Source organism: Carassius auratus, unplaced genomic scaffold (genome assembly GCF_003368295.1).
Source record: "Carassius auratus strain Wakin unplaced genomic scaffold, ASM336829v1 scaf_tig00013756, whole genome shotgun sequence".
NCBI lineage: Eukaryota > Metazoa > Chordata > Actinopteri > Cypriniformes > Cyprinidae > Carassius > Carassius auratus.
The window spans coordinates 40,210-49,190 of NW_020524436.1; the positions used below are offsets into that span (position 1 = coordinate 40,210).

General features: G+C 38.0%; 2 pseudogenes; one reads left to right on the top strand and one right to left on the bottom strand.

Moving 5' to 3' along the window:
- LOC113074119 (anoctamin-10-like) overlaps window positions 1–3,165 on the top strand; it is a 29,604-nt pseudogene extending 26,439 nt beyond the window's left edge.
- A 3,644-nt stretch (window positions 3,166–6,809) lies between these two features.
- On the bottom strand, window positions 6,810–8,190 carry LOC113074120 (SNF-related serine/threonine-protein kinase-like; annotated as a pseudogene).
- Between the last annotated feature and the right edge of the window lie 791 nt (window positions 8,191–8,981).

Below are 8,981 nucleotides of genomic sequence, written 5' to 3' on the forward strand. Positions count from 1 at the left end.
CACCATACTTTACCACACTTACCACGTTAACCAGAAGGTCAGGGGTCCTGGTCCTGGAGGGCATACATCCTATACTTTAACTCCAACTTGTCCCAGCATACCTGACTGGAAGATTCTAGTTATCTTGAAGACCTTGATTACTTCTGTTCAGGTGTGTTTAATAGGGGTTGAAGCTAAACTCTGCAGGACAGTGGACCTCCAGGAACAGGACTGGACACTCCTACAGAAGTTGATCAATAGTCAGTGATCAGATTCAAATTTTGAATAGATACGCTATAGATATTTTGAAGAGATACGATTGAGTTTCCACTATAAGTGTTAAAAACGGTGCCACACAGGGTTGAATCGCTAAGAATGTTGCTTAAATTAGACTAAAACAACTTGAATGGTATGAAAATTACCTTTCATGCAGTTTGTAAGTGAATGAAAACATCCTGCAAAGTTTTAAATCTGAAAGTTCCACGTGTACGAAGTTATTGTCTCTCAAAAGAAAACAAGTCGTTTTTAAAATGAATCCCAAGCCATTTCATGTTGACGTCAACATGAAACATTAGCATATTGCCCGCCCACTTGTTGGTCTTTTCATGGTGGTCTGAATGAAAACGTGAAAATGCCAATTCATTCTTTGCCACTAGTAAAAATAGTGGTTTCCCCGGTAACCCTGTACACAAACCAGCACTGCGGTAACAAACGCTGAAATGCTTTTTCAGGCCTTACAGGCATGATGAAATGAAAATGAGACCAATCTGACCAATCACGCAGAGTAGCGTCACACAAAGGAGGGGTTTGGAAAAATTAATTGTTAAACGAATCGTTTGAAAGTCGTTGAGCATGTAAGGTAAAAGTAAAGGCATATAAGACCATGAAAGTGTTTTTTGACCCTGAATGCCCTGCATAATCCATAATAGGGGCACATTAAGGGGGTATGAATCTATAGTTGTCAACTCGCACTTTGTGGACCGTCTCAGTTTCTAAATATCTGATTCAATCTGAGGCCCCGGGGCACTGGCCCCTTGGCCTGGTCCATAATCCAGCCCTAGTGGCAGAGAATGTTGATCGCATGATGGACCTCGCCAGATTCAGTCTGCTTTCGCATCACTGCCTGACCACCGTCACAGGAAGTGGAACAAGCCAGCTGTCTGAGGCAATCTGTCAACTTGACGAAGTCCATGACAATGTGATATGTCCCATGTTAACCTTTAATGATGTTAGGGGAAATGAAGTCATCACTTTCAATACAGCCAACATTGCATTGTAGTAAACTGAGTAAGCTGACAAACTACAAGTCAGACTTGGGTCCAAAATCAGCTTGATGGGTTTCTCAAAAATGATTAGGCTCTGTAGGCAATATATTATCAGTGTGATGGGACTGTACACAGCTGTTCAACCTCTAATGATTTATTGACTCTGAGTTTGTATTCGAGTTCAGTTGTTAACAAGAGTGATAGTACGTTGGAGTTGCAGAAGCTTAAAAGCTTTTAACCCACCTCCTTCTAATATAATCAATATGGACATGTCCCGTCAGTTATCCCATTTTGCCCATCAAGACCTCCCTTGAAATCCAGAATGTGTATTCCATTTAGGCGCATCTCAACCACCTTTGTTTAAACACCTCAGTTTTCACTTTTGTTAATTTAGCCCATAGCAAGCAAAGGGAGTGGTGCCTATAATTAATAATAAAAAAAAAAAAATTGTCATTATTTATATTTTATTGACATATTTAATGTTTTGTTTTTTTTTCATTTTGTTTTTCTTGGAAATAAAAATTATTTGGAGATTCCAGTGGAGGCCAGTTTGATAACTTGTGTAGACCTCTTTCATAATTGAGGTGTGACGTTTGTCTTTGACCACATTTAAAGGGACTTTATATCTGGTGTGCCTAGTAATAACCATTGTGCAGTTTTCTCAGAGGAGACCAGAGCTCGGACTCACTCAACTTACACATACAGAATCAGCAAGTCTGGCCCTATTGATCTCTCTTTTGGATTGAATAGTTAATTGCACCGAACACTTTTTCACTGAGAATGTAATTTGCTCTGGTTTGCTGCAGGCAGTGAAATAAATGGATTAAATGAAACCAGCATAGGACATATTCTGGGAGTCTTGAGAGAAAAAAAAAAAAAAAAAAACATCTGTTATGGGTAGATGGGTTCATTTTGATGGTCTTTTAAATAAGATTTAGTAGCTTTCTGTGATGTTCTTTTATTGTTAAAAAGCTTTCCCCTCCATCTCTGAAAACCAGCGTGACTCATTTGAAACGCCGTCCTGCCCGGAGCTGTGTACACTGAACTAAGATCAGCTTTTGCCTTTTATATCCCAACATCTAAGACTTGTTTAGACCAGGGGGAACTGATGCTAAATCAGTCTGAATCAGTTCTCTTACATTATGAAACCTGAAAGATTATGAATAGAAGTTTTGTGTGCAAAATCTCTCAGAAGAGATTAAATGGATATACATCATATTTTGAGACTTTTATTTTTTTGCACCAAGATCCCAGATATTCTTTTCACGCTCTGTTCATCTGTGATCAAAAACTATTTAAACGTTTTTAATTTTGGTTATTTTCCTTATTAATATTTTGATACTGTTTGTCTTTTTAGAAAATATTGGAAGCTGTGGAGACCTGAAATACGTGGAATAAATGAAGGGTGATGGCTACAACACAACGAAAGTACTCCAGGTGTACACTTGCTGTAAACGATCGATTATTATATTTAACTGATTTTGACTTTAAATATGCACTCCTTGTTACTTACAAAATGGCTTATTGATGCTGTACACTTCTGAATTACAGGGTTTTATGTTTTTTTCCGTTATTGGAGTTGCACAAATTGTTTATTTCTCTATATGTCAATAAAACTGTTACTTGTATAATGAGAGAAGTGTAAATGGGAATCCAGTTGGTGCATGTCTGATGGGGTCAGTTGAGATTTTTTTATATATATATATATATATAAATAATTGACATTTCTTTGAGCTATTGAAATCGTCTGTTTTCAATCACTCCAAGTTCTACCAAAGATAGAGCAGTGCCTTTAAACATCATTGTACTATGATTAACTGTTATGGATTTTGTTTACAGATGCCAGGCCACTTCACTCTGTGCTGTACTTGAAGTATATTCAATATTCTCTGCCTGACAATAAACATTTTAAATAATCAGATAACATGCTCCTTGTCCTTTCCACACCTTGGGTTGAGACATTCGTGATTGAGCCTTTCAGAAACTTTAAACTCTGAAGCTGAATTCCCAACAAACACTGAAATCTTGTGAGAACACCTAAGTGTTTTTTGAGACATTAGTGATTCAGAGAACATGTTTTCATGCAAAATATGCTAGTTAGTATTAATCACATATTCAGAAACATGCTAGTTTTCTTGCTATTTTTACTATCATAACTCAGTCTTGCCATTAAACAGCATTTCTATTACATTTTGATTCACATCCTATAAAACAGCATAAAACAGGGCTTGAAATTATTTCCTGTCTGTATACTGATTTATGTTCATGCATGCTGATTATTCAAAAGGTTTGTTCCAAAAGTTTTACTTCAGTTAGTTTAGTTTTTTTTCTCTATTAATTTTAGTATAAAGTCTATACCTTAATAGATTTTTTTAAAATTTTTCTTTATTTTATAAATGGCATGCAGTTTCTTTCATCGGGGTAACTAATTAATGGCATCCATGGACTCACTTGAGTAAGGAAAAAAATGGGATTAGACAATTTATTTGCATGTAAACGCAGTCATTTATCATCTTTTCTTGACAGAGACTAGCTATTTACAATTCTGTTTGACTAATTACAGAAATGTGTTTAAACAGACTAAGGTTTTGGGAGCAAAACAAACAGCTCCCTGTGTCTTCACTCTTGATGTTTCCTGAAGCTGAGGACAGTGCGACTAGCCAACTTACAACTCAATCTAATTAGGGAACCGTTTGTCACACTTTCTGACAGTGAAGCAGTCTCAGCAGTTTCCACTGACCAGCAATGACACTGACAATATGCAGAATGTGTCTGTGTGCGCGCAAGGTGCTCTACTGGCAACACACATATAGTGTGTTTGACCATTAAGCTGATGCTGGACATGTACTTGCATGAGAAGCATGTACTTGAGACACCCCTGAAAAGCTCTTGGTTATCGGAGACACCTTGGCAGCACAAACAGGCAATAAATCAAGAGCAAAATACCTTTCAGCAGCAGGGGCTTGTGGGCAGTGGTACTCGGTCAAGTTTAACTTCTTGCCACATAGAAGACACCTTGGTTCAAAGTTTCACCAGACACTATTGTACAGAAAGCCCACAGAGAAATAACGCTGATGTGAAATATTTCCATTTTACTTCCGTTATGTATTTTGAAGAAACATAACGTAATGTATTTGAGTAAAACAAGCTATTCAATGAGAAAAAAAGTAATGATCCAACACCCCAAAAAAAAAAAAAAAAAAAGGACAAAGGAAGTCCGGGTTTAGAGACAACATATTTCACATTTAATTTTTGACATCACCATAACTATATGTAACTTTTAAAGACAAGTTTCAGCAACAGAACATTTACTGATTTTGCTTTTTCAAAAATGTTTCTTTCTTTTTTTTTTTCTTTTTTTTTTGTCAGTACATGGATTGGTCCTTTAACATTTTGTGGTGATTCTTTTCCTCTGAATGAACGTGGATCAATAATGTCAAACGCACAACACATGCACATGTCGTTTAGCGGTTTACATTAGGAATAGGACAAAGTCAAAGACTGACATTATGCATAATAGCACTGTTTTCTGTTCAACCTCTCTTGCTCGGTTTTTCGACACTCATATCTAATAAGGCTATATTACAGCTATGAACAAGAAGTCCAACACTGCATTTCTAAGAGTAGAGCACCATATTTACACCAATATTTACAGACTTTACTTTTAAAACAAAAATACAAAACTAACAGAAATACTTAAGATAATTTGGGACAATTTGAAGGATGTACAGTTTTGAAATATAAAAACAAAACAAAATGATATTTACATATAGCTGCAACTCATAGCTTAGCTTATTGCAAATGCCCTTTAAATCTTGCAACCGATTCTTTCACACTCACAGCCCTGTAGAGCTTTGACGTATTTCTATACCAGTCGATGATCACCCAATGACCAACTCTTAAAGCCATATTTCCTGAAAGAGTGGCCATCCACTGAATAGAAGACATCCCATTTATTTAATTATCTGTTATTAGGTGGCCAGCTGACCAAAAAAGCCCAATTCTATCCCAACTATAAGCCAGTTCAAGGCTCACATCCAAACAGCATTTTAAATCAGCAGTTCTCTCAAAAAAAATAAACTTCTAAAAAAAAATATGTACATACTTATAAACATCCCCAAGGCCAGTCGATTCTGAGACTGGTATATACAGTAATCTCAAAGCTGAATGGTACAAAAACAACAGGAGTGAGATATTATGGTCTGGAACCGAATGATTTAATAAGCCAAAAGAAAAGTCCTTAATGATAAAATGATTTCCTATTCAAATTACGTTTTAATAATGATGTTGAGAAAAAGGGGTACCGACTCGACAGTTCTAATTAAAATGTTCAGTACTGTACAAAGCTGAATACGGTCACTGCCAGTGAGTCTGATTTGCTCTGGCAGAAAGGCTAATTATCCCCCCTGTGATTTGTATGGTGTTCAACACTATGCTAATTGTAGACTCTACTTATAATGAAGTGCAATTTTAATTTTATAATTTGATAAAACTAGGATGAAACACAATTTATGTGTGGGTGTCTCCACAGTGCTGTCTGGCTTGTGAATTTGGCAAAACATTATTAACTTGAGAGGGCATTTCGGCAGATGGAATTACAAAATGTACCAGCTTGAACGTATAAAATTGGCCACGTATATTCAAAATGAAAAAAAAATAAAATAAAAAAAGGTGATGTGAATCAAGAACATGGTGAATGTTATTTAAATTAAAACTTGTTTGTTTTTGTTTTTTAATCTGGGTTATCTGTAGCCCCCTTTTGGAAATTATCCATTAAAACATGTCCCTTCTTATTGCAACTGATTGTCACTAACTTCAAAAGTTAATATACTCTGAACATTTCTAAATGGGTGACAAAAACAACAGTCAGTCAATAGCACTTAAAAATTTGCAAAAAAAGGGTGCAAAAAGCGTCTTTCAGTTTAAGACTCATCAGACAGCACTATGAAATTTTATATATATATATATATATATATATATATATATATATATATATATATATATATATATATAACCTTGGATTGTTCTTTACTTCCACTATTGCTTTTACTGTATTACCATCTTATTACAATCATATCGGGGCTTAACATTTACAAAACCAGTTGGTGTATTATAGGTTTTTAAGTTTAAGTGCTTGTTTTATGAATTGCCATGTTCTGTTCTACCATACTGTTGGTCTTAATTAAAATCTCACTTTATTAAAGGTAATTTATTTATACATACAGTTTCCACAATTCTTGACTGATTGGGTGGTTTGAACCATGGAATTCATATTAAGCAGCACATCATTTCAAGGGCTAAAAACAGCTAAATTAATAGGACTTGGAAAACAAATACTAAATTGTATTAAAGTCTAATTGGGCAAAACAAAATAAAGACAAGACCAGAAAAGGATAGCAAGCGTGCACTTCATTAAAAACAATGGGTCCGAGAGAAAGAACTTAATAAATAAGTTGTGAGAATGATTAAAGACGACATTGAAGGCAGGTTTAAAGGTCCAAGTTGGGATCAAGAGAGGTCATTTACTGCTACCGGTGGAGAATCAAGTCATCGTATGCTTACAAATGTGGCAATAGGAACAATCCACTCTGTGAACCAGCCATGTGCCGTGCCATCATATGACCTGACAGCAGCTGGCCTGGGCTGAGGCACAGAGTAGCCCATCCCTGGGGCTTCGCTGGATGTTCACGGAGATGGTCTTTTCACACAGAGGTAGCTGGAGAACATTATTTTTCAAGTTCAGGCTGTTCTCCTTGACCAGGCCAAGTTCATTTAAGCATGACCGCCGTTTGGTCTTGATAATGCTCCATTGCCCCAACGCTACCATTCAAAGCGGGGTTGATCACTTTTTCTAGACTGTTGCTGGAGCCAATGCACATCTTCCAGGAGGATTTTCTCCTGAACTTTAACACTGGACAGGCTCTGAGGATCAAGAATAAATCGTCCAACCGCCACCATCCCCCAGAGCTGCGATGCTGAAACTGCGAAGTCAAGCATAGACTTCATGAGCTTTCAGACTCTCTACCAGTTCCCCTGCACTCCGAGCTGCACTACGTGTTGGAGCCAGATGAAGAATTGTTGTTGCAACGGGAACAGCTGGAAGGGCCCTCCTTGTCCTTTTGTACCCCCACCTCCTCCACTGCCCCCTCCTTGTACTCCCACCATTTCCCTCCTCCTGGAGGGCTGCCCTTGTCTGGTCCTGAGTTACCTTCCCCAGGTGGTTTGCTCTGCCTCCACTACTTCCACCTCCATTCCCCCCAGAATTTCCAGGTGGACCCTCACTACTGTCCCTGCGGTTCCTGCTGTAGAGGTGAACCCTGTGTCTTTGTCTAGTCGTCTGCGATGGCTCTCCGAATCATCATCGCTGGTCTCGGAGCTAGAGCAGCTTGAACCGCGGCCCTGACTTTTGCGCCGGTGGTAGCGTTTCTGAGCCGTACCAGGAGATGCCATGTTCATCTTCAACCGGCTGAGCTTGGGTGGAAGACTCTCATCCATGTCAAAGTCATCATCTGATTCACCTTCCTCCTCAAAGATCTGATTGAGAACTGGGGCGCTTTTTCGAGACGTAAGCCGGTTGGTGATGGACGATGGTTTGCGGCGCAAGACAACCTGGGAGGGCAAGGGTAAAGGCTTCTGTTCTTCTTCCTCCTCCTCATCTTCTTCCACCCGAAACAGGCAGGTTCGTTGCTTGGATGAATCGGATACAAGGGAAGCCATGACCCCAGGCTTAAGGGGGTTTGGGGCAGAGCTGCAGGTGCAGCAAAGCTGCAGAGGCTTCGCTGATATCTCTATGAATCACTTCCAGAAGCCCTTTATTGCGGTGACCATTTAGCAGGTTTCTGTACTGCGAGCAGGAGACTGTGGGCCTCCAGCATGAGAGATGGACGAAGAGGCTAAGCTGTCCTCGATGTCCTGATGCATGTCGTTTTTGGTCGGCCATGACTGCCTGCAAAAAAAAAAAAATAATTATAAATATATTATAAATTACCTTGCTTTAAAAATAGTACAATCCCACTTTAAGTCTAAAACAGCATGATGTTAAAACTTAAGCAGGATGATATTCAGTAAAGGGGGACATTTCCAAAAACAACTTTTAAAGACAGAAAGGAGAGAGCTCTAGGAAAACAACCCAAATGTTAATGACAGTTCTTGACAAAAGCCAGACTTCTTTCTTGTGCCAAGCACTCGAACAAGGAACATGTGATTTACAAGATAATTTTGCATTGTTGCTGTAACTTGTTTTTATTGTATTTCCTTATTTATTACTTTCCTGCTGGAGTCTCATTTGGACAGTACAGTATGTACACTTTCACGCAAGTCACTATGGAAAAATATACTCTGCTAAGAATTTTGAAACCAAGTAAATCAGTGGAACCAGCAAATCCTCTCTAGTTGTCATAACCACATTAATATTCTATAAACCTTACACTAGTATGACGACAAGCCAAACAATACAAACAAATACAGCAAATGCCTTGTGTGGATAAAAAAAATGTTTAAACACACTTCTGGTCAGTGAGAACTGTAAAGAAAATCTGTTAGCAAGGATACAGGGCAAAACTTGTGACAACCTTGGTAAAATTTTGCCTTCAAAGTCAGTTTTTGCATTGCTTACATTACTATTTTTAGGATATAATGAGGTGCACTTAGACCAAGTCTGACTTATGAACCTATAGCTGTGCTTACATGCATGATGAGAAAGGATTGTAAACATTCCCATATCTGTTCATCATTAAA